This window comes from Phocoena sinus, chromosome 5 (assembly GCF_008692025.1).
Source record: "Phocoena sinus isolate mPhoSin1 chromosome 5, mPhoSin1.pri, whole genome shotgun sequence".
NCBI classification, from domain to species: Eukaryota; Metazoa; Chordata; class Mammalia; order Artiodactyla; family Phocoenidae; genus Phocoena; species Phocoena sinus.
The window spans coordinates 116991864-117018571 of NC_045767.1; the positions used below are offsets into that span (position 1 = coordinate 116991864).

The 26708-nt window shown below is 38.8% G+C and overlaps 1 protein-coding gene across 5 annotated transcripts in view; it reads left to right on the forward strand.

Annotated features, from left to right (window-relative positions):
* The window catches only part of INPP4B (inositol polyphosphate-4-phosphatase type II B), a 323827-nt gene that overhangs the window by 63602 nt on the left and 233517 nt on the right, over positions 1–26708 (forward strand). For 3 of the 5 annotated variants that reach the window (XM_032632713.1, XM_032632712.1, XM_032632709.1), the window contains exons 2-3: positions 8242–8292; positions 18012–18091. The gene's annotated coding sequence lies outside the window, so the exon portion shown is untranslated. Of the gene's footprint in view, positions 1–8241; positions 8293–18011; positions 18092–26708 lie in introns of those variants that run through there. The other 2 variants (XM_032632711.1, XM_032632710.1) reach the window with 1 other exon arrangement.

The window sequence follows — 26708 nt, forward strand, 5'->3', positions numbered from 1 at the left end:
GGAGCCTGTGGATTTTTCCTCTTCGGGCATTTGGTGATTCTGAGAGTAGGTTGAAGAACAGGCATTTGCCTGGACATGGGGCTGCTGCTCCTTAGAAGAAGAGAAAGTAGCAGAGCTTTCAGCCGTTGTGTTGGATGGACTGAGAAACTGAGACTTCAGGGACCTCAAATCAATGGGCACCTTTTCTCAGAAGAGAATCGCTGAATCCTGACCTTGACAGGAGGCGAAAGAACCAGGCCAAAAGCTTATATAAAGCAGAGTGAAACCTCCCACGGTTTCACAGTGTTTAGGAAACCAGGGAAAGGAACCAAAACCGGACATGAGCCACAGCCCTAGAGGGAGTGTTGAATTGACAATGAGGGACTAAAAAGCCATCTCTCACCTGGGGGCGATTACGGATTCTCTCTGTAGCTAGAAGTCTGAGCATCTGTCTTTGCTAAACACAAGGTGGCAGCTGCCAGGCCCAGAACCCAGCAGAGATTCTGGTTTTCATGTGTAGCTGAAATGACAGACTTAGAGAACAGAAGGGACTCAAACTCATGGCTGGTCTGTCTCTAAAGACATTTGCCAGACGTTGAAGCTGAGGCCCAGTACAAAAGCGGTACACTGAGACATCTAAGGATCTCCAGCATCCTTTCAAGGACTGAGGAGCAAAGACCAGTTAGGCTCTCAGCTGAAAGTTACGGAAGGCCATACCCTACAACACAAGTAGACTGAGTGGCTAAGTTTGCTAAGGCTGCTATGAAAAAGTGCCACAGACTGAGCGGCTTTAACAACAGAAATTTATTTTCTCACATTTCTGGACTCTGGAAGTCCAAGATCAAGGTGTTGGCAGGGATGAGGTCTTCTGAAGCTTCTCTCCTTGGCTTGCAGATGGCCACCCACCCAAGTTACAGGTCCCCATCCTAGTGGCCTCATTTTAACTTAATCACCCTGTCTCCAGAGATAGTCACATTCCGAGGTACTGGTGCTTAGGGCTTCAACATATGAATTTGGGACTGGGGGAGCGTGGGATTGGGGGTAGAGGGGTTGGGGAAGTGGAGATTCAGCCTACAACACCGAGTCTTACTAGAATTCCAGACTAGCTCTGTCCCAAGTCAATCCCTGACTTGATGACAAGAGCAACCCCTTCCCCATAACATGATGTAACAAAGCATAACAAAGGAAAGACATGTCTGAAAGAAAATATTATCTGGAGCTCTACAGATGATTGACATTAAAAAAGTGACTAATTACTTTCATAACCAGAAGAATAAATCCCATTACTTATTTAAGTGTGTTTAGGTGCAAACGAATATCTACCATTCTCATCTGTGACCTGTTTCACTCGTAAGTACTCTAGACCAGACCACAAACATGCGTATGAATTACATGGGAACCTTGATGAAATGAAGACTCTGATTCAGTATGTCTGGAATGAGCCTGAGATTCTGCATTTCTATAACAGGCTTCTAGGGGACAGTCCTCAAGACCATCCTCCTGACCAGCTTACAGACCAGTAGGTGATGAGTGTGTACACTGGAGTTTAAGAAAAATTGCCCAATAAATAATGTTTAAGATCACTTCCAGCTCTGACATTCTGTTAACTTTAAAAAAAAATCTTTTCCAAAGGAAGACTTATTCTATCCCTTGACCATTGCACAGTGCCTTTTTGTGAACTTGTATAGGATTTGGAATTTATGAGGCTCACACTCAAAAAAGCTCATTTATTTTAGATCAGTAGTTCTGAACTTTGGCTACACATTGGAATCAAGTGGGGAGTGAGCATTGAAAAACACTGATGCTGGAACAGACCCTTCCCTCAGAGATTCTGATGTAATCATTCTAGAATGTGGCCTGGAAATTGGCATTAAAATTATGCCGGATGATTCCAATGTGTTGTCAAGATTAAGAACAACTGTTTTAGGGTAGCACTTTTATTTGTTTATTTATTTTTACTAAAATAGTACTGGACCTGCTTTGACCACCCACCTCATTTACCAGGCCCATTTCTGGTAAAAGTAAGTAAATGCTGGTCACAGCCCACCTGCAAAGGAAGTAGGCTTTACCCACAGTTGATAGTTGAATAACTTTTTCTTGGGAATTTTTTATCATCTGAAGCTAGATAGTTGCTGCTCCTTATAGACTGGGCATGTGATTTCCACTTTCCAGAGTCTTCTACAATCCCTATTGTCTCTTACACCCAGTTCACTTCTTTCATTAATTTAACCTGCTTGGAGCCTTTGGGTATGTGAGTTTGTAACACTATCTCTACCGTACTAATTAGTGAGATAGTAAATTAGAGACTAAACATGTTCAAGGAGAAATTTTAAATGTACTTCTCAGGCATATTTCAGATAAAAATTTCACATTGCGTAGGTAGTTTTTCTAGGTTAGCTCTAAGACCCCTTCCATCTCTAATATTCTGTGGTCTAAATTGTTGGCATTTGTGCATGGATCATTTTCTCCATCCACAGTTGGAAAATCAATATCTGAGTGGCTGATAGGTTTTAGACAGTTGAAAATGCTTAACAATTATTATTGCATATTTTGACTCTTAACCATGTTATTAGTATTGCCTATAGGAATACGATGTCTTCTTAATCTCTGAGATTGCCAGTGTTTATAATAGTGGCTGGGTCATAATAAGTAGTTAATGCATGTTTGTTGACATTAGAATACTGAATTAGGATTTAATATGACCTATTTTGCTTCATTTCTTCATAGCCATAAGCTGAATTCAAAATTTCATTTATAACCAGTGGGAGGTCTGAGTTATGCTGGCCACTGAAACAAATGTAAACATCAAAATTCAGTGTCTCAGCACAATGGATGTTTAGCTCTTATCATTGTGGTGGACAGGCTTATAAGATGGCCCCAAGGTACCACCCCATGTACATGTTTTACATAATCTGAAGATCTGAAGTGCAAGAAGGTTTGATGCAAACGAGATTCTTTATTGCTGGATTTGAAGATGGAGGAGGCCACACGGCAAGGAACGAGGGCCGCCTCCAAGAGTTTATAGCAGTCTCCAGCTGACAGCCATCAAGATAACAGGGACCTCGGTGCTAGAGCTGCAAGGAACTGAGTTCTGCTAACAGCCTGCGGGAGCTGGCAGCTGACCTTTCCCTAGACAAGTTTTCAGATGAGGATGCGGCCAGCTGCCACCTTGATTTGAGCCTTGCACGTAGGACTGGATGGGAGAGCCCCGCCATACCAGGCCTGGACTTCTGACATACAGACTGTGAACTAATAAGTGAATGTTGTTTTAAACAGCTAAGTTTGTTGTTATTTTTTACACAGCACTAGAAAGCTAACCAATTATTTGATAGCCTAATACTCGTAGTGATGGATGGTGGATGGTTTTCTTTTATGTGGTCATTCTGGGACCAGGTGCAGCTCTGCAGTCACCTTAAGAGACAACAGAGAGGGCATTCTAGATCCACTTCTGAAAAATCCAGTTTAGATGTGGCAAACATCACTTATATTTTATTGATAGGAACTAGTTACATGGTTATCTGTCAGTACAAGGCATCCTAGGGAATATAATCCTGACTGAGCAGCTTCCTCTCCAAAAATTCGTATTGTGCAAGAGGGCTAAACATTTCTGTTGCAGTCAGATTTCCATGTGTTTGAATATTAAGGCAATTCTATATCTCATTCCAAGTGGAACAAGTAAACGTGATGATATTATATATTTTAATTTGAGATACAGAAAGAATAAGAGTAACGCCTTTATTAGAAAAAAGGTATGTGTTTCAATGACACATTCATTATCAGAGATCTTATCAGATATGACAATAGTCTGAGGAGAGAACCTGGGTTTTCGCCCTGCCCCGAGGTATTCCTCCATTATTGCCAACATCTTCCATTCCGCCTTCCAGGGGAAGGTTGCTCCTTCCTCACCTGCCAGTGAGGTCCAGGCCTGGACAACCTGGTGCACAGCATCACGGCAGCACGGCCTCCCTGTGGATCTGGTTACCCAACGGTATCCTAGCACCACTCACCTATGAAAAGTGCAGCAATCACCCTCCTCCCTGGCTCAGGGTAGCTGTGCCCAGCCTCTTTGTAGCAAGGGTGACTCTTTTAATAAGTTGTCTCCCATGGACTGGAGTGCTGTGTTCAGCCACTGCAGTGGTAGCCCAAGTAGCCTCTTGCTTGGAAACAAAGTTTATGAACTAATCTATAAGGATTTGATGAAAGAGTGTCACTCACTATATGCTACCTGATTTTCCTTTGGTTGTTTCTTTTTTTTTTTTCAGGGTAAATTTAGTGCATAGAATGTTGAGCTTATGAAGTTGATAGAGAAGGAAATGAATTTGTTTTACAGGAACCTTAAGAAATATTCAAGACGGGATATATAATTTTCTACATGACCTCTTCTAGTAATTGATCTTTCTTGCTTTATTTGATATCATAAAAATCCAGACAAAAGGAAGTTATAAGAACTCAGACATTCTTATCTTCCAGGAAGGGACAGGGGAAAGGGAGGGGTATGGTGAAGAAAAACAGGGAGAAGAACTGCTAGTAAGACCAAAAAAGGGAAAATGAATTTCTAAGGAAGGCCAGTAAATCTCAGGAGGCATGACATTGCCGATGAACTGGAATATTCCAGATGCTACAGTGACAGCCATTGCTTCATCCCTTTCTCACCAAGAGGTCTCAGCTAAATCTGTCCAGGGTTTATTTATGTTTGTTTTTTTTTTCAGTGACATATTCCTCCCTCTGGTCCTGTCTCCCTGTCTCTCTGCTTCCTCCCATCTTTCCTCTGTCATCGCTTCCCTCTCCCTTTTGTCTTCTTTCTTGTTTCCCCTCCCCCCCTCACTTCTTCTCTTCCTCCTTCCCTTTCTCTCTCACTTCCTCCCCCTTCCCTCTCTGTGTTAAGTACTGTTCTAAGTGCTGAAAAGATGTCATACTCGTGACAACTTATGGGGTCTCTTATTAACCCCATGTTAAAGATAGCGGACATAAAGGCAAAGGGCAACTGGCATAAAGAGGTTAAATAATTCTTCCGACGTGAGTCTGGGCAGAGTTGGGATGATTCAAGGGGCTCCGATCATGTCACTCCCCTACTTGAACGCCTTGCTAGATTTCCTAGAAATTGCGTACCGCTCCGATTCTATGACATGATAGATGGACCTCTACAACAAATGGCCCCCAACCTCTCTCCCCAAACACAGTCGGCTTTTGTCACATCCCTAGAGGCCCCCATGTTATAGAATCATCAGAATACTCACTCTTTTCCAAACACAGATGGGCTTTTATGACTCCATGCTGCATGCCTGATACATAACACCTTGCTTAGTTTGTCGCATCCTTCTTTACCTAAAACTCTTACGCGTTGTTCAAAACCCAGACCACCTCTTCTGTGAAGGCTTTCCTGACACTTACAGGCTGAACTAGTTACTCTTCACTCTGAATGCAGACAGGAAAATGCTCACATTTCCATTATAGAATTTACAACATTGTCCTGGATTATTCATACATTTGTCCTGCCCACCAGACTCTGAAGTCCTGAAGAGAAGGAATGGGACCTTATTCACTGGCAAACCCAGTGTTTGCCACCTAGTTTGTGTGTGAAGAGTGTTGTACGATAACGCAAGAAAAGCATCATTGATGTGTAACCTATATGCTAAACATAAGTAGTACTGACCTTAAATATCAAGGTTTTAGAACTGTACCTACATGCTGACTTAATCAAACATTTCCTATAAAAATTTGACTTTATACAATTTTAAATTGATTTATAATTTTGTCTTTCAGTTCCTCTAAATCAAGAGCTCTGCTAGTGATTTAAACATGCCATGATTTAATAAAATGTGATGTACATGTACTTTTCAAAAATACTTTTATTATGTAAAGTGAAATTCATTCTCTCTCTCCTTCGCACACAAACACACGCACGCACACACTGGATATGGCAAACCAGTCTGTGAATATCTTTAGACTTTTTCATAGTATACACCTTTGTGTTAAAAATCTTTTTTTCTATGTAGTTTATTCACATTTATTTAAGAAGTAAATGTTATACTGATAAAATCAATTTAAATTTAGGAGTTTAATGACGGTGTTGCAGGAATTGTCACTATTATTCTACCTTTGTCCAACATTAGATCGCATAGTCTACACACACACGCACACACACGCACGCACACGCACACACACACACACTATATGCAGTCCTACATATGTTTAACAGTTTCGGACTTCTTTCACTTTACTTCTAAATTCAAGCATATCCCTTTGGATGGTGTTATTTGGATGTCAAATATTTTCTTAAAATGATATATAAATATACCCATATACATTAGTGTATGAGTTGCATGTATGTGAATATTTATTCACTGTATATATAGTTCATTCTGGTATATATATGTATATAGTGTTACGTATATACACACACTATGTGTATAGTCTATATAAATATATACATATATGTATATATATGCGCACACACATACTGTATTTATATATCCCTTTGGATGATATTAGTTGGATGTCAAATATTTTCTTAAGGTGACATATAAATATACACATATATACATGTGTGTTAGTTGCATGTATGTGAATATTCCCTATATATGTAGTTCATTCTGATATATATATATGTATATAGTGTGTGTGTATATACACACACTAGGTATATAGTCTATACATGTATATATACATATACTGTATTTATATATCCTTTTGCGTAATGTTATTTGGATATCAAATATTTTCTTCAAACGATGTACACATGTATATGTGTGTGTATGAGTTGCATGTATGTGAATATTTATTCACTCTGTATATAATTTATTCACTCTGTATATAATTTATTCTAGTATACATATGTATATATGTGTATAGTGTGTGTATATTACACATGCTATGTATATAGTCTATACACACACACACACACACACACTATATGGTCCATTACAGCATGCTATATATTAATATATAGTTTCCAAGCTTCCTCATCCTTTGAGGCCAGATAATGATTTCCAGATAATGAGACTGAAGGGTACCTCTGAACATTCTGGACCAAAGAACGTTAATGCAGCCACCAACCTGGAAATGCTCTTAAACAGTGAGCTGTCTGTCATGAAATCCTGAGCTGAGCATGTTCTGTAAATTGTGTTTACTCTGTTGGGGTCTCTCCTGTCATTATTTTGTGTGACAAAATAATGGTGAACAATTTTGAGTCATAATGACTGACAAATTGTAAAAGTGATAATGCTGGATCTGTCATAAAGAAACAAAGAAGTATGATTGCCCTTGCTGTACCTCCAAAGGTTAAATGACCTTTAAATGTTAAAATGACCCCCTAAAATGTTGATCCATTGTATGTTCCTGGGTTCCTCTCTCCCATCCCTCCCTGCAGCCCTCTGCTCTCCAGTTAAACACAGTGTTCTTGCATGTTGCTGTGTATTCATTTAACTTGTTTATCTCATCCTTACTTCAAATTTAGATATACTAGGTTTAGGTTTTATGTCTTCTTCCTGCTTTTGCTAGCTTTTTCTTAAGTGAGAAAGGTAATTGTGACTTCTTTTTATCGGAAACATCTTTTTTCTTAAATAGAGAACCATAGACTCGTAACTGTACATTAGGGTCAATATCCATGGACAGGAAAGAGCACAGGTAGTTTGAAAGGTCTCCAGGTAATTTTAACATACAGCCAGGGTTGAGGATCACCACCTACTAGAAGAAATATGTCTACTTATCATCTAAGGAGTTGATTTTTCACCAGGAATGCTTTTTAAACATATGAAAAGCTCCCCCAAATGACTATTTTTACACTATTATCCTCTCCCACAATCGAGAATTAGTTTTCAAAGGAATCTAGATGATGGTATATCACAATTTGGCCCAGAATTCTCAAGAGAGAGAGATATCCTAAAAGAGAATAAATATTTATAAGCATTCATCTAATGACATTCTCTATGCCAACTCTGTCCTTTCCCTGGAATGTTGAATTGAGCTTTGCTTTTCAAGGAGATTAAAAGTGATTCACCTAAAGCCCAGATATCTCTGTATTTGACAAGGAGTGATGGGATGAGCTCTGTCTACTTAAGAACCTCAGGAAATTCAGGAACTATAAAAAGATAGCATCGTTGTTGCCCACAGTGGATGTCATACACAGGTACCTTCAGTAATGATTAACCACAGAGTCTGAATTGATGCCAGATGAGGGAAAATGCAGACAGCACCTGTGTGAAGCTTCTGCACTGGTTTCTACTCCAAAGTCATACAGAAAATGTTTGTTTTTCTCCTTAGGTTAGAACAAGTGTCCTCCCTGAACATAAGGATCCCCCGCCAGAGGTTGGGGTAAGTGTTTCTTTTGTTTCCAAAAGGCACACACATCACTTCTAAGCTAATCATTTGGGTTTTCTCTGGCCTCCTGCCTTCTAGCTGACAAATAAAATTGAGTTAAATTAATAGAGTGTGACCTGCAAGGAGACACGGTCACATATTTGTGGAATTGCATGGACTTCATTCCTAGTCTCCTGAAAATCATCCTCAAGTGAATTCTTATTTAGTTCAGCTGGTTAGAGATGAGTCTAGAAATTGCCCTGCAGGTAACTGAGATGTGATTCGGAGCCAACATTCCAGGACCAACAGGAGGCTGGGAAATTGCAGGTGTGAGCTCGACCGCTTCCGCAAGGACGCAGAGGACTGACTAGCCATAGGACTGTGATGTTTTCTGCATCCAGCCGCTTCAACACTGTAGGGTGGGTTGAAACAGAAGCTGCCACCGAAGTGCAGCCCAGTGCTGGAAAATCCAGCTGAGGTTTTCCTGCTGCATCTGCGCCATGGCATCTCAAGCTTTTACAAGTTGGAAGAGCAAGAGAGTAACAGGTAGTTTTGCTTGGACAAGTTTACAGTAGGCAATGGAGGCTCCTGAAGAATAGCCCAGCAGGCTGGTCCCTGGGATCCTGCATTCAGAAAGGTGGAAAAAGTCCAGAAGTAAGTTGAGTCTAAGAGGCCCTGCCAACTGAAAGGCCTATTTGAAATTCCCTGAAATCCTACAGGCAGTTGGCAACCTTCTTCCGGTGGGTGTGGGGAGCCTTGTACTAGGTAGCATTCATTTCCTCATTGGCAACAGCTGCCATCCCAACCTGCCAAGGGAACCCTCCAGAAAGCGTGCCTTGCATTGGCTGAGAAGTGAGTCAGCCACCTCTGCATCTCTCAGCGTAGGGGAAGGAAAAGGGTACTTCGTGCTCTCTCATGCCGAACGCAGCCTTCTAGTTTCTTCCTGGAACAGGCTGAATAACTCTCTTTGACTTAAATGAATCTTCATGCTTTGTTTCCTGCCAGTCCCTTCAGCCTCTTGTGCTGCTCTCACTTCCACCGCCAATCTTGGTGCCAAGACTACCTGGGCTGCTAGAGTTTCTCCCAAGGAACCAGCGAGTCCTCCCAGCCTCAGGCCTCTCTCCCTGCAGGACACATGCAGTCTCCTTGCCTGGCTGCCCAGTGGTGCTCTCTCCCAGCTCAGGACTCGGGTCACAGGCCTTTTGCCTACGACCACTCAGACGTCCTCCTTCAAACTAGAACCGCCAGTGCAAGCCGTCCTCACACCCTTTACAGTTCCTTCATATAATGTAAGGCCTTCTGAAATTTGTAACACTTTTTTTAAATTAAAAAAAAAAATCTATAGTGCTTTACAATTTTCAAACGTTTCACACACATGATTTCATATAATCCCATGATAACCATTTTCCCCCACCCCTATTTTGCCCCTCCCCCTTCCCTCTCCCCACTGATAACCACTAGTTTGTTCACTGTATCTGTGGGTCTGCTTCTTATTTTATTTATTCACTAGTTTGTCGTGTTTTTTACATTTCACATGTAAGTGATACCATACAGTATTTGTCTTTCTTTGTCTGACTTATTTCACTTAGCACAATGCCCTCCAAGTCCATCCATGTTGCTGCAAATGGCAAAAAAAAAAAAAAAAAAAAAATGAAATTTATAACTCTTAATAAGCTAATCATTTTTTTAAAAAAATTCCCATTTATTTTTTGAGTTTCAAGAAAGATGAGCTGGTTTAATTATTTTCCTCCAACTGCTCACTCCCACAATTTCTCTGTGTTAAATCCCCCTTGCTTGAGATTTTAATGACATCTTGGCCTAATTGTATGAATTTCCCCCCTATTTTTTCTCTCATTCAAGTTCTTGGAACGGAATGCATCTTATTCATTTTCAAACTTGAGTCTCTTCTCTGGTTTTACATTATTCTCTTCCACCCTCTCCTCCACCATTTCCCGCTACAGGCTGTAGACATCTCTGCGCTTCTAGCAACTTGTGGTGGGGGGAGGGGGTCCGTTCTCACACTTTCCTCCTCTCATTGCTCAGTTGCTCAGGAGAAAGGAAGGGGGAGAGGTTCCTTCTGTGCTTGCCCACCATGAGGCGTGGTGCCCTTTATGCTGGTTTTGATGCTTCTCAGCATAATGTTGCCCGAGTTCTCTTTGTGGCAGAGTGAAATGCTGGCTCTCCTGTGAGCACAAATATAGGTATTTCTGGAGGCCTTGGAGGCCCCTTCCCATTGTATACTTTCCCATCATGGGGGATCTGGTTCTGGCTGAACCATGTCTCTTCTGACCGTTTCTATGAGCCCCAGCAGCATCGGGTACTAGATAATCAATGATTCTCAAAGGAGACACAATCACCAGTTCCCAACACAGCAGAGGCAGAGATGGTTTGGACACCTTCAAGCTTCGTAAGTCATGTTTTGGGTCCATACTCCCATGACTTTGGTTTTGGCCTTGGAGATCGAGATGTCTTCCTGAGGGTGGTCATGAAGAGAGAGATCTGCTTCATTTCCTAAATTGTATCCTCCCCAAATTCTGACCTCTCTCTTCCAACACTGCCTTTATATGAACTGGCCGTGTTGTGGTTACTAATAGACCAGTTTCTCTAAACTGGCTCCTTTTAGGCACTGTGATGAGGTTTTCTGAACTTATAATGTGGAACATTTGTTATCTTGTGTCCTCATCCTTGACAAAGACTCATCTATAATTCCTGGACCAAAAGAAACTTCTCAGTGGGCATTCTCTGACATGTCTATTGTATCAGTTAGGAATGCATTCAGAAGCAAGTAACTGGATGAAGAGTAGGTAACAGACTTGTTCTTCTCATGTTAAGAAAAGTCATGGGGAAATTGCCCAAGTCTCCAGCTACTCAAAAGGACTTAAAGCAACCAGGCTCTGTCCATTGTCCTGCTTCTCCTTTCTTAAAGTGTTGTACAGTCTGACCATTACACCTCCAGGCATCACATTCCAAATTGAAAAGGTTCTGAGCAACTCATCCTGTTCCTTCAATTCTGGAAAGGAAAACTCAATTGGTATACAGTCGTTCCTCAATATCCTCAGGAGATTGGTTCCAGGATCCTCCTCGGTTACCAAAATCCATGGATGCTCAAGTCCCTTACAGTTGGCTTTGCATATCTGCGGGTTTTATATCAGTGGTTCTGCATCCCAGGGTACAGAGGGCCAACTGTCCCACCACTTACATGATCACTGAGACGATCAGAGTCCCTGGGTAGAAGGGAATCGGGATACAATTCCCATTTAAACAAAATCAAGATGCTATTAGTAATGCAACTTGGGCAGAATGGGTATTATATATTAGTAATGTCTCCACTCTCCTACTAGATGTTAAACTAGTATTTGGTTTAACAAAATACTAGTTTATTTTGATTGCAAAGATCATGTATATTTTGTTTACTTTAATAGCCCTAGCTCTGTGCCCAGAAATTAGCAAATCATGATATATGTATTGAATGCATTAGGAAGCATACCATGATTTTGGTTTGCCAGCCATCTTATATTTTTTTAGAAGCACCAGAATAAAAAGGGAGGGGGTGTCTAAAAATAATTGCAATAACATGGTAAGAATCGAGTATATTTTATGACACATCAGAAATCAATAAAATGGTAATTATCTTACCAAACTAAATCTCAAGCATGATAAGAATGAGTCTAAATAAGAACAAGTCAGCATGCCTTGGCTTTTCTAACACCCTCAGAGCACGTGATGTTTGGGATAGAGAAAAATTGTCACGCCTTGAGCAGCTGTGAAGTACCGCTGATTAATATACATCTCATCACTCCTCCGAAATATTTTTTTGGACACTGAAAAAAATTCTTGAGAAGTTAAGTTCTTGGCCAAGAACATAGAGCAGGTAATGGCTCTGCCATTACAGTGTGCCACGGACTCTAGCCACTAAGTACTCCAATTTAAAAAATCAGCTAAAATTTTTTATTATAAATCTTTCAAATATGTTCTATACATTTCTTTGCATTCTTCAGCAGCATCTATTAGATGAAACCACACCTTTGGTGATGACTTAGTCAAGCAGATACCAGTCTGTGCTCTGAGACCTTGTGAGGTATATTCATAGTAAAGATGTAATTTTATAATATATGACTTTGCCCTAAATTGCATTTTAATGTGTTCTTCGGACTGTTCATCAAGTTGTAATAGATATTCTCTCAGTTTTTTCTTTGTCATGTATTTTTTCAGCGCATATAGTTCACGTACCCCCTGTCCCTTCCTATAGAGTGGGAAACCACACAACCATGCCTGTTAGGGTAGAGGGGGAAGAAACAGTACCTGTACAAAAGTATGAAAAGGGGCCCATCCTGTAAGTTATGGGCAGGAGATGCTGTGTATCAGCCTGCCTCACCATATAAACTTCTGGTTTTCAAAGACCTTTTAAAACCTACACCACAGTTCCAGTATATAGTTTTATGAGAATATGTCAGAGTATTATGGATATCTTCATTTACCCTCAAAAACCAGCACTGTCTTCTAGAGACTGTCATACAGAGTGAAGTAAGTCAAAAAGAGAAAAACAAATATTGTATAATATCGCTTATATGTGGAATCTAGAAAAATGGTACAGATGAACTTATTTGCAAAGCAGAAGTAGAGACACAGATGTAGAGAACAAACTTATGGATACCAAGGGGGGAGGGAGGATGAATTGGGAAATTTGGATTGACATATGTACACTATGTATAAAATAGATAACTCATGAGAACCTACTGTATAGCACAGGGAACTCTACTCAGTGCTCTGTGGTGACCTAAATTGAAAGGAAATCTAAAAAAGAGGGGATACATGTATACGTATGACTGATTCACTTTGCTGTATGGCAGAAACTAACATTGTGAAGCAACTGTACTCCAATAAAAATTAAAAATAAAAAACAACACTGTCTACTAGAAATTTAATGCATGCCACATATGTAATTTAAATTTTTCTAGCAGCCCATGCTTTTAAAAGAGTAACAAGAAAACAGGTGAAATTAGTTGTAATATTTTATTTAACTCAATATATGTGAAGTATTATCATTTCAAAATGTAATCAATTCAGAAATCAGTAATGATATATTTCACACTCCGTTTTTCATATCACATCTTATAAATCTGATTTGTGTTTACACTTAGAACACAACTCAACTCACAGTAGCCACAAACTAGTGCACATGCTGGATAATGCAGCTCTGGACAGTACTTGGAAAAACTTGGGAGATCCATGAAAGCTGTAGTATAAAGGAAACCTAAACTTTGAATAAAGGCTTTGTGAGATGAACGTAGGTGATGGAGGTATGTGTATGGAGGAGCACTTCCTCTGGATCCTTGTGTAGTACCAGGGGAACGAGACCATTGAGGACCTGCTTCAGGCAGGTGTGCAACCCTGCTGAGCATTCTGGATGTCTGTGACTTGCGCTGAGTCCCCACCAGGGCAGGCAGGATGAACGGTTTATTTGTACGCTCCCCGTAGAGCAGAGCCAGGGATTGAGACAGGTGCCCTGCATTCTCCACCCTGCTTGATATCACTCTCCAGCCAGGTGAATGATTGAAATCGTACATCTAGCAATTTAATGATCATCTGCTTTGGGTGCCTGCACCGGAATGATAATGGTGAGTGTTGCATTGTCGTGAGCAGGCAAGAAAGGTCAGAGCCGTACAGAGTGCGGGCAGAGAGCCTGTCAGAAGGAAAGGGAATTGCCACCTGTCCTGGAAATGAGGCACAGCGTGAGGGGGATGAAAGAATTCTGGACTGAAGAGCAAGAAACCTGGATCCTAACTTGGCTTCCGCACATTAACTAGTTCTGTGACCAGGTGTAAGCCAGTTAACTCCCATGGGTTCCTGTCTCTTCATCTACAGACTGGCCATGTCTTAACATGTCTTAATGTTTGTTGATTTCATTCAGACATTTCTTGGCCTCTGATAAACATTCCACAAGATCTAATAAAAATTTGAGCTATAAGGAATCGTAGGTAACATGTACTCAACACTAAGAACTATAAAGGACCACATAACTTTCATATCTTTTTTTTTCACAGAATTTATCCTAGTTTATATTTCCCTGAATCTAACTTATATTTTTAAACATACATTTTTCTTTTTTATAATAGGAATTTCTCATAGACTTTTTTTTTTTTTAAATACTCTGCCTTTTCCGAAAAGTATTTGAAGTGGACTTACATTTAAGTCATCTGACTTCTGGGCATATTTTCCTTAAGTACTATGCAAGCTAATATTTATGCAGTGCTTCCTATTTTCCCAGCAATGTACTAAGTGCTTTGCCTGGATTACTTTAATTCTTATAACAATAACAATGAGAAAGATACAGTTATCCTATGCAACACTTTCATCCAGAAACTAAGGCCTAGTATGGTGGAGTAAATTGTCCAAGTCCCAGATTTGTGAGAGAGAAGACAGACAAACGGAGGTTGACAGTGCCCGTCAATGGACAGCCAGCCTGGGGGCTGGGAGAAGTGATTTAATTGCCCAGATTTCCATTTTGGGACATAATCATGGATTTAGAACTACACTTCAGACCTCCAACTCTAGTGACACTTTAATTTTTTTTCTTTGTTTTTAAATTTTCCCCTGATATTGGATCTCCCAGTTTAAAACCTTGAAGATGAGAATTTTAGAAACAATACTGAAGGAGAGATGAAAACATTGTTCCCTGAGTTATATTTGGAATATAAACAGATTTTTTGAAATAATTTTCTTAAATTCTGTGATTATGATTAAAGTGACAGTAAAGATGAAATAACTCTATATAAAGTTATTCTTTTGCATTAGCATTGTGTGCCGTTTTCCCTCCATGGGAATTCAGGTTTCATAATAGAGAAGACTGTTTTCTCTCTAATTCATTCTTTGACCAGGAGTCCAGTGAATATTCATGTAAATTAATGATGTGTTTTCCACTTTCAGGGGTGTGGAGGGTCCTAGTTTTATTTATACTGAGGCGAAGCAAACACATAAAAACCTGCTAGAAAGTAAGAGTATAGGCAAGTCCATTGTTTGGTATTGCAATGTGAAACAATTAGGCAATGTCTTTAAACTGAGGGATTTTATTAAATGCATTTTATGTGACATGTAGTCCTAATGTACAGTTATTTTTAGAATAAATTTTAAAAATATTTTTAGAATAAATAACACTTCCTCTGGTTTGACACCCCTTCATAATGCCATTACCTAAGTATTGATTTATAATGGATTGTATGATTTCTGTAAGCTCTCTCTCAAAGGATAATATCCTTTGAGATTAAGCACGTGGCTGACAGTTGTGATGGAAAAGGTTGACTCACAGGCGTCCATTTTGGCACACTGCAAACACTCACAGTGCAGCAGTGGGTGTAGCATGCAGCCTCTCTGTTCCGGACAATGGGCTGAGCTAGAAGATGGACGAGCCAAGGTCCTGCTTCCGCAGGAGCTCCCGGCCTGGTAGGCAGGAGAGACATTCAATGACTTGTGGTCACAGACTACTTGCAGCTGTGCCTGCTGGGGTGTCTGGGGCGCATGTCTGAAAATAGCCCCTCCACCTGTCTCTCGTTGCTACATTCCCGTCTGGGACATCTGCTGCTTCTGTTGCTGAAAAGACCACACTAACATTCATGGCATGTGCGGTTTGTTTTCTTAATTCTAAAACCATCCCTTCCTTCAGAAATCTCAAAAGGCAAGGAGAAGAAATAACTTGAAATTTGGGGGCACCGTGACATTTCTGGTGGGTTGAGCATTTTCTTCAAGTGAGGATAATGAGTGAGGGGTAGAATTTAAATTAATAACCCTAATTACCGGTGAAAGAGAAATAAGCAAGACATCTCTTTAAAATACAAAATGCTGAAGTGAAATTCACTACCACGGTATACAATCCGCGAGCTAAAAAATTGTTTTAATTTCCCACAGGTCAGTGAATTATAATGGTTTATAAATATCTGCAGAAGGAGTATTTCTTTTATATCTCATAGTATAAATTACTTGAAAGCTAGTGTCTATGCCGTTCATTCATTCATTTATTGCCAGTCACTATTTATCACACACCTAATGTGTGTTAGGCAGTGGGAGGTTACCAGAAAACAAAGCTCGTAGTGGATCTCCAAATCTCAATTTTTATTTTGAGGGGAGGACAGAATAAGCAATTAAATACATAATATTTAAGTGACAATAGGAAAAATACAACAGGATAAGGAATGGAGACGAGCAGTGTGGAGAAGGGGAGCCCTTTTATACAGGGACGTCCTAGTAGGTTATCTGCTGAGGGGGCATAAGTGCTTTTGTTCAGCTGGGTCTCTCCTAGACACCCTCTACCCCTTACTGAAAAGTCACCCTAAATTTTGGCTTTGTTCATACAGCTCTTGGAATTCTTCTCTGCCTTGATTCACTCTTAGCACTCATGTCATCACAGCTTGTTTCCACAAATCTTCTGTTTTCACATAACATTCTTCACCTAATAATTTAGTCTTCTATGATCCCCAGTTTGGCGACTTGGTATCTAAACCACTTCTTCGAGTTTCAAGTGAATTAATTAGGTTTTATCATTACTAACATATAGGCATCTCCAACTTACAACCGAGTTGTATTTCAAATGTTTGTCTTTATGATTTTTGAACCAGTTCTTCTAAGTTAGAACTTTGAAAAGAAGGAGAAAATTTCTGACCTGAAGCTTGTCTTCTCTATGCTCAAGGATCACTTTGTGTAGATGCAGCCTCTTATGTATGGAATCACTGCGGACTTTCCTCTGAAGAGAACCAGTTGACTTAAGTCCAGCAGCTCATTCTAGGGCAGGCTGGCAACAGACCTATGAGGAGAGAATGTTCTGGAAGATGTAGTGTAGACTTCTTGTAAAGTATTACAGTGTGTTAGGCAGCAATGGTATAGGTAATAATATGGGTTTGATACTGATATTTTCGTGTTTACATCTTGACCTTGAAAGGACAATGAGAAATCTTATTTATGGTTATACCATAATATTGTGACTTTTAAATCACAAGCAGCCAGGAATATTGCAAAGAGATGAAAGATTTTTATCCTGGAAGAGAAAAACCAATTTAGTGTTTTATTCTTTATATTATGAGCCAGAGAGTGGAGAAGATAGATATACTCATAGATAGTCAACACCCAGTATGATAGGTTGAAAAAGCAATTTTAGAAAATGTAATTGAATAAGTACCGTTCTTCTTTGTGTGTTGGAGTGAAATCGTCCCATGCTAGTGTAGAAATAACAAAGGAAACAAATACTTTTAAACATTGCTGTGATGGGGGAGAAATGTAGCATTTCTATTTATAACTTGCACAGAATCCCACATAAAAATAGCTCCAACTAACAGATTTGCTCATATCTGGAATACAAAGTTGTTGCTGCCCATGACTTGAGGAATTCTAATAAGAACAAGGACGGCATTGGTAAATATTAAACGTCTGTCATCTTTTCTTTTATCTCAGTTTTCATGTGGGGAGAAAATGTGTTCATGGAAAAGTCCTGGCTTCTGTGTTAGACATTTTGTTATTTTCCTGGCTATTCATCTCTATTTTTAATGAGAAGGATGCATTTGCATCCCTCAACCTCGCCCCATGGAGTGGACATCTATTACTGATGGTTGTATTTCTGTCAATGAAATATTTGTCAGGCTAATAGACTTAACATTTCACTCTGCTGAAGACTAGTTTTGTGTGATTGCTGTGACACAAAATACTGAGAACCTCAGAAGTTAATGGAAACCATTCTTTCTTATTTTCAGCGAAGCTTTCTGGGCTATGCCAGTTTTAAAGTCGGAGATCTACTGAAGTCCAAGGAGCAAGTGCTGACCCTGAGCCTGAGGTGGGTCTCAATGCTGTTAAATTTAACAGCCTGTGCTATTTATTGAAGGCTGGCTGGGTTTGAAAGTCACAATTCTTGCAGATGTCTGGATGTCAACTCTCAAACAGCTTATGTTCTCCTCTGCAACAAGTTACAGGGAAACAGCAATTAGTCAGGTTCATATTCAAGTCTGTGTTTCACATGGTCAGAAGTTATCAGCTCTTGTAGGGAAAAAAAATGACATTATTAGCAAACTAGTGGTGGCCAGAGGGTTAGGGGTGGGGAATGGACAAAAAGGTGAAGGAGATTAAGCAGTACAAACTACCAGTTATATAAGTCACAGGGATGTAATGTACAGCAGGGGAATATAGCCAATAATGATATAATAGCTTTGTATGGTGCATAGTCTATAAAAATATCAAATCACTGTATTGTACACCTGAAACCAATATAATATTTTAAGCCACTATACTTCGATATAAAATAAAAAATAAAGTGATGAAACTTGAAATGAAACTTCAAAAAATAAGGTGATAAAATTCTTTGAAAGTAAGAAAGTAAATAGGAATGATGGGCATGTTACTAAATAATATTTCTGTTACTTATCAAAATGTTACTTTTTAAATCAAGTGAGTTTCTAGGTTTGAAATATGTTTGTTAGAGGCAACTTGCAGATTTATGATAATAAAGGGTAAGCTGATTATTCTCTTTTCTTAAAGTTTATTTTGCTGCTATACTATTAAATATAAAGTGTAAGTTAAAAAAATAAAGTATAAGTTAAAACCGACTCATTGCAACAGACAGCAGATCAGAGATGCTTTTGAGTATGATTACAATCTGTTTTGATACAGATGACACAACAATCTTTAGGAACTGCACCGTGTTTTCATACTAAGAAGAGTATTAAATAGATTAATCATTTCTTTTTAACTTCATTATAAATTAGAAAAATAGTATGTTATTTTCTAACCATATAATAACTTTAAAATTATGTATACATGGAGAACACTGCCTTACAATATTTATATAGTATAAATGAATATAAAAATTGTAGAGAACATTGTTTGTAAATCTTAAGATGCTCTTCTTTTGATGCAATGTAGAGACCATTGTCAGGGAACAGACAATGTGTCAAGTTTGTTTTCCCTCTGCCCAGCCCCTAAGGACCCATTATAACCAATTTATTTCAGTGTAGATGTCATGGTTTATGGTGGAATCTGTACTGCTGGCTGTCTCCTGTCTGATTTTTTTCCTGATCCTTACAGTTTAGCATTTTGACTTAAGAGATGGTATAAAATAATTTAAAGTAACACATGTTCATGCAGAAAAATAAGTGTTGAAGGGTTCTACTGAGGCTGTCATCTTCTTTTTGGCTTCCTTTCGGCTGTAACATTTTTTGTTGTTGCATTTTATTTGGGACGGCATTTAAAAATCTTTATAGTTTTGTGGTGTTATTCCCAATAAAATTTTGCTGTGTTTATTTTCTGTTGGAAGTGTGTTAAGTGCCAGCTAAAATGTCTATCTGTCACTGTCACTGGTATCCTAGAAGATATCTATTACCCATCTAGCATGGCAGTTAGATTTGACCCAAGTGCCCCTGGATTCATGATATAAGATGTCAGACATTGAGCTTGCTGAGAACCACCAGCAGGTCACGTGTTTTCTATATAAGGTGCATGGTACTTTATTCCTCACCTTGCTGATCACAAACTGCAGTACTGATTGTATCATAACTGTCATTAACGTCGCAGTCCTCTGCACAACATTTAGACACTGGCTTTGAAACAGATATCAGGGACCCAGAAATCCTTAGTGCAATGAAAATATATGAGCACACACAATTAGAGGAAGGATAGGAACAGAAAGATCTAGTTTAGAGTACTACACTTAGAAGGAAAAAGGAATATAATAATTCCAGATTTAGAGGAAATCAAGACACATTTCCACTTTTGATTTGAATACTCCTGATTCTTATTTATTTGATTTTGATTGTCTAAAAGGAAACCAAATTTAGCAACAAAGCATTGCATTTTCTAGAAAAAATAATTTTTGAAAGCCAACTTTGAAATGGCGAGGTTAATATTTTTTTCCCTTTTTGCGCTTTGCCAAATTTGTAGATTTCTTCCCCTATGAACAAGACACATTATAGACTTATCATAACCTGCTGATTTCTGATGCTTCGTGTTTTTCCATCTGTTGTAATTTATCTTCTTTCCAATGACTTGGCAACCTCTGAGGTACTGAATCGGAAAAACGTTAGATCAGGGATAAGAAGCATTTTTTTTGTTATTAGTTTTGTTTTTACTATTCCTTTGCACTGACATTATCTGACTTTTATTCCTTTTACATTCGGGTCATAATTTTTAAAGAGTAGAATTCTCAGATTTCTGTAAAACAAATTCACAGAAATAAGGGTAAGGGCGTATTTGTCGGCACCGTTCTTGGATCGTGAGTCTGGTTTTGTTTGTGTTCACTGTCCCTTACTCTTATCAGGTAAGTCAGATTTCAAACTCTCAAACTAGTTTCATGGAATACCATAGTTTAATGTGGCCTGTCCTATGTGCTGTGAACTGGAATTTTTGAGTTTGAGTTGAATTTTTATTTTCCACAAAAAACTTAAAAGGGCAAGAAGTGTGTGTCTTATTTATAGACTTAGACTCAAATTGCATGAAATATGGTACCGTGCATTTTTGAAATTGTACACTAAAATTTGTTTGCATGTATTGGGGAGAATGCCTCCGATATAGAAAGTGGTTCCCACTCATGTAACTCATTTTCATTTAAATGCATAGCCACTAACTTTCTGTCTAAGTGTTCTAGTATCCCAATCGGTGTCTTTAGTTAGTATTAACCCTGGTACCTTTATATGACATCTGCTTTGTTTTTCTAGTTTACATTTGGTAGTTCCTGTCTACTCTGACTTCCTTTAGATCTGAATCATACTTTCTGTTTTGTTTTCTAGCTCATTACTATCTATTCCTGACTTCCATACTGTACTGTAAACAAGCTAAGGTTCTTGTATAGCGGATTACAATTGCAGACATGGAAGACACTGGTTAATATTACAATAATAGTAATACTAATGAGAAGAGAAGGAGGAGGAGGTGGAGGGGGAAGATACTATGAGACACTATGTGTTTTATGCTCCGATAAGTATGTTAGAGATGTTGTTTCATTGACCCTTATCCGCGTATGATGTTATTCCTTTTGTCATCTTATAAACTAAGGAACTGAGGTGTAGAAAGCAGTTAAGTAAGTTGCGCAAAGTTACAATGCTCTTAACATAAGAAAGCCAAGGCGTGAAGCCACACGTTTCTGACTACAAATCCTGTGCTCTTAATGACTCACTTTTTGTCCCCATTGACCAAGGGGAAAACCGAGATCTAGTTAAAACATGTCCTGTGTCACGTGACTTGGTAATGGCAGAACAAAGCAAGGACGGAGGTCCAGGACCACTCGTTCAAGGTGTCTTCCACATTGATTTCACCACAGTGCCTGGATTTGTAGCAAATGAAGACCTAATGAGTGTTAATGGCCATGGAGAACTCAGGAATGTTAGCCATGATGGCAGAAAGTGAGAACCAGCCTGCTAGGTTAAGGGGGAATGGAGACTAAGGGAAACCTGGGGAATCTATTCTCACCCCAGAACCATGGCCCTGAGCCTGGTTTACTGCCCAAGCACCTAACAATTATTTGTTCTACCAACCTGACCTGAGTCTCTTGGAATCACAACAGGCAGAAATTTAGAACATCATAATACTGTCTTATTTAATTACAGAATGGAGAAGCATAGCTTCCTCTGGCAATGGCACTAGAGATCAGGGGGAAAATTACGTTGCTCTTAAAGTAGTCAAACAATCGCAAAGGCAGAAAGAGAGGCAGGGATAAAAATTCTTTCTTAGGAAATCCTTCTCAGAAGAACTGAGACAGATAGAAGTGCTTTGACCTTGTCTGACCTTTGTTGCCTATCTCCACACAGTTCGGACTTCATTCAGTGACTGCTCATTCAACGAGCATTTATCATGAATTTTTCATATGCTAACTACAGTAATGGGTTCTTTACCACATTTTTAAAATAGTAACAGGGTTAGCATTTTGCAGTTGATATTACTAATAATCTTGTTATTTATTGATCATCTACTAGCGTGCAAGGGGTATGTTGGGTGCTTCTCCTGCACTATATCATTTAATCCCGGCAGCTTTGTCATCCCCGTTTTATAGCAACTTGTCTAAGATGCCGCAGGCACTAACTGTACAAGTAGGATCAGAATTCAGTTGAGTCTGACTCCAGAGCTTCTTCTGCTTTTATTGTGCTGCCTGAGAGGAAGCTAATGGGCTCGTAGCATCTTTGCTTTCTTCTCCATTTTATATTCTATCTTTTGGAGAGTTTTAGGGGCCTCAGTTACTTTTTATTAATGTTTTAATCTTAAAATTCAATTTTATATGCCTGTGACATAGTAGAGAGGTTCAATAATTATTTGTTGAGATTTTGATCCATGATGATGACTTATATTTTTATGGATGCTAAATATGAACCTGGTACCATTTATTGCCGAGTGGAATCCACCTAAATTAGTGAATATAATGCAGTCTAAGCTTTAGAGTATATCTGAGACAAGTAACTTTCAGAGTAATAGTGAGTGATAGATTGTGATTTGCTCGAAAGGCTGAAAACCTTACTTAGAATTCACATTTATTTCAGTGTAGGTCACATTGCCTTGCCACAGAAACATTCAGCTCATCTTAGCAACTGCTGTGTTATTTCTTTTGTAACCTTCCACATGTAGTCCCCCCCAAATTAAGCAAGCATTTATTATAATTTTATTATAGTGGATGTGACCAAATTTTCTTGAGTGCAGATGTATAAGAATTTATCCATAAAAAGAGAATTTATGTTTCCTTTTTGTTTATTACTTCTGCCACATTTACAGTAGTGCTGTCGTGAAACGTACAGCATAAGACTCCGATGATCCTAGACAGACATGTGATGTTATGTTTTATAATATACAGATGTATGGGAGGGGCTCTGAAAGAAACAAACAATGAATTTCTACTGTTTTTAAATTTTTCCTATTTTATGTAACATTTTATATGTGTACATATTCATGCAAATGCCTCACGGATTGTATGGATAGGTATGTTTGTACATTTACATTCTTTTACAATTATTTTGCTTTCTCCCAAACTTGACTATTTATTTTCCATTATCGTCAAATGTGTGTGTTTAGAGAAGGTAAGATCCAAACTATGGAGTCTTAAGTTCTGTTTGATTTTGTTTTTTGGTGTTTTGCTTAATTTAACCTCCTTACACACACACACACACACACACACACACACACACACACGCACACACACAGGCACAAACACGCACTTCCATTTATTTGTAAAAACAGAAGAACGACAAAAAAAAAAAAAAAATTCCTGCATATTTTTAACTGAATCTCCCAAAGGCATGTTCTTAATTTAAGAGCTGGGAGCAATATTAAGGAGAGGTTCCTTAGGCTCTGACACACAGTTTTCTACACCAGCATACTCAGAGCGATAAAAAAAATGAAATTGTCACTAACATTTCGCAGGTTGGGAGCCAAGGCCCGTTCTGCAGGCCATAGGGCAGTGTGGATCAGAATGTTTGTTCCTGGAATGCTCGAATGCATGTGAATCCCCACGGTAACCTGAGACTGAACTTGGCCGTAGATTGACAATACAGTTTTAACTGATAAATTTATTTTTCATTTGAAATGGAATTAAACTTTGTTTTTTCGTTTCCTACCATAACTCTTTTCCTGCGTGCAAATAATGCTTACTTTAAGCACCAGATACTGTCTATAAAATTGTATGTGTGACGAAACATATTTTCTTATATTTACTTGGACTTCAGAGATGCTTTTAAAAAATCACATCCAAGCATCTTGAGTATGTTTTGAATACGTTTTATTCTCCTTTAAAAGTCGCTTCCAGTTAGTTTTTCTAGGTATCAGAAAGTAGGATTACAGCAGAAAGTTCTGCTGTTCCACCACACTAAGTTTTATACACGTCTAAAACATTTTCTATATTACATAAGGGCGGTAGGCATTGACTGGTGGCCAAAAAGCCTGCTTTAAGAGAAAATAGCATATCAGTGATTAATTATAAAACAGAATAGTATTAAACTTTATTAAACGCATTCGTGGAAAAGCCCGAGGATAAGGATGTCATGTAAAAGCTAACTTGATGCTTTTGCCTAGAATTTTCTAAAAATGCCCATCCTAACCGCTGAAAGCAATGAAAAAGAACACTGCATTCTTTTCCTTTGGGAGTGAACAGCAAGAAAACATGCACGTCAATAGCAAATGCACGCTCATGCTTGATCCAGATGCACACATATGGGGAAATCCTTGAATCTCTGGAATGCTCTATTCACCGTGCTTTCGACATAATTCAAAACGAAGACAGGAAGCTCCTCCAGGACAGCTTCTCTGATTCTGACACTGACTCGGACCTCATAGACACATAGGAAGAGGTAGCTAACACTGTTTGAGGTTTATGATGGATTAAGTGTTTCAAATGTCCTACCTTACTGAATCTTCTAATACCCTTGCCTGGAAGGTGATATTATTCTTGTTTTATAAGCTAACTGCGGAGTAGCAGTATAGCTTTCTAAGGTCACACAGCTGGGACAGGATGGAAATTAGAAGAGAAGAAGGGTTCTTAGAGAATATATATTTTGTTTAGAATTTTAGGATTAAATAAGTTTACAGACCAGAAGAGATCTGGACACTTTAGCTTCTTCTTGGACCCCTTTAGTGACCTGGAAATCAAACTTAGGAGGCCATACGTCTTTCCCATTTTCCGACAGGTCAGTGTTAGAAAAGTGTTCCTATTTTATCCCAGACTTTATCTTCTTGCGACATTCCCAGCTCTCCTTCATAGTGTTAAGGAGAATAGGTCTCATACCTTTTCTCTATGATCGCATTTGAAAGCAGCTTTTTTGCCCAACTTTAAATCTTCTCTCCTTTTTTACTCAGCAAGGAATGTAATGTAGAAAGAGCACCAGACTTTCCTACCAGATTCGGGTTCAAGTCCCAGCTGTGTCACCCCAGGCATGTTGTCTATTCTCTAACATCTGTTAGTGGAAATAGTAATGACCTCCCTCCCAGGGTGATTCTGGGCAATTAATAAATGCAGTGAAGTTCCATGCATTACCATGCATTAGAGAAAAACACTCTATAAAGATTGCTTCTTGCATTAAACGTACTAATTCCTTCACCCATCACTTAATGTTTTTCTTAGTTTGCTTAGTTTGTTGTAGGTCTTTCTTAAAATGTGATATCCACAATTCTCTAAACTGGGCAATGGCAGAGAGGTTGATTTAACCTTTGATCTGGACATAACATTTTTATTATCTGAGGAACGGATGCTTCCTTGAAACCCAAGTTCTGGCTTTAATCACACTGACACCAGATTTGGCTTCTTATAAAATGGCAGATACCAGCAAGAGACATAGGGAAAGTATTTGTTTGGTTGAAATAGGCAGCATTCTGATAGAGTTGGGAAAAATCTCAAATTTGCTTTGACTTGAAATTTTAGCAATATAGCATTGAAATCAGGACAGATATTCATAAAAGTGACACAGAGTGTCAATTGCTTTTAGGGTTTACAGATACATGTTATTGCCGAATCTTTAATAAACTGTCTACAGAAATAAATTCAAGTGATGTTTCTCAGGACTGGTCTGTGCAAAGGAAGGGAAACATCAAAAGCAGAAGTAGGGCTATTTGCTTCTAAAACTGATTCTGTTCTTATATATAACTGTGTCATTGTCATTTAGGAAGAAGACTGTCTAAAATTATCAAAAGGCTCTAACGTGAGCCACTTTGTAATAACTACTAAAATGACATTAATTTATTATAAAATCAGAGAATGCAAAGTATACAAATATCATGGGCTTAGGACAGTAGAGAAATAAAAAGTGTATGGGATTTAGAGACATGCCTGAGCCCAAATCCTGGCTTTTTTATTATCCAGCAGGATGATTGATTACTCTGAGACTCAGTTTTCTTATCTGTGAAAAGGGGATGACAGTGGTGCCCATCTCACAGCCTCAGCTCACATGAATTACTAACATGAAATGTTTATAACAGTTCCTGACACATAGTAAGTGCTCAATAAATGTTGGCTGTAATTTTTCTTTCCTTTTATTGATTAGCTTCTCTAGCCTTAGGTGTTTTGATGTTGTTTTTGTTGTTCCCAGGTGAGAATTAGACAAATGGTACCCAACCCATCTGAAACAGTACCTGATGCAAAGCATGTGCCCATCATGCTCGTCACCTATTTTTAAAATTATCATCCTCATCAGTATTATTATTCCCCATTTCATCCAACTAGACTGTCTTTCATTTATAATTTAAATGGCTCTACAGTGGTATAGTCTGCATTTTTCTTTATGTTCCTAATCCATTTTCATGGGGCGGGAGGTATGACCATGGAAACTGATTAGCACTTCCTTAGTTTGCATTATTCAAAATATGTCATATTTGTCAGACTGCGAATTAGAGTTTTCAGTCACTGAAGAGACAACGCGTACTTAGAGTACACTTCAGTAGCTCCTCAATTTGTAGAGAAAAGCCTGAGCTCTTCCCTCTTTTAAAATGCAGATCAC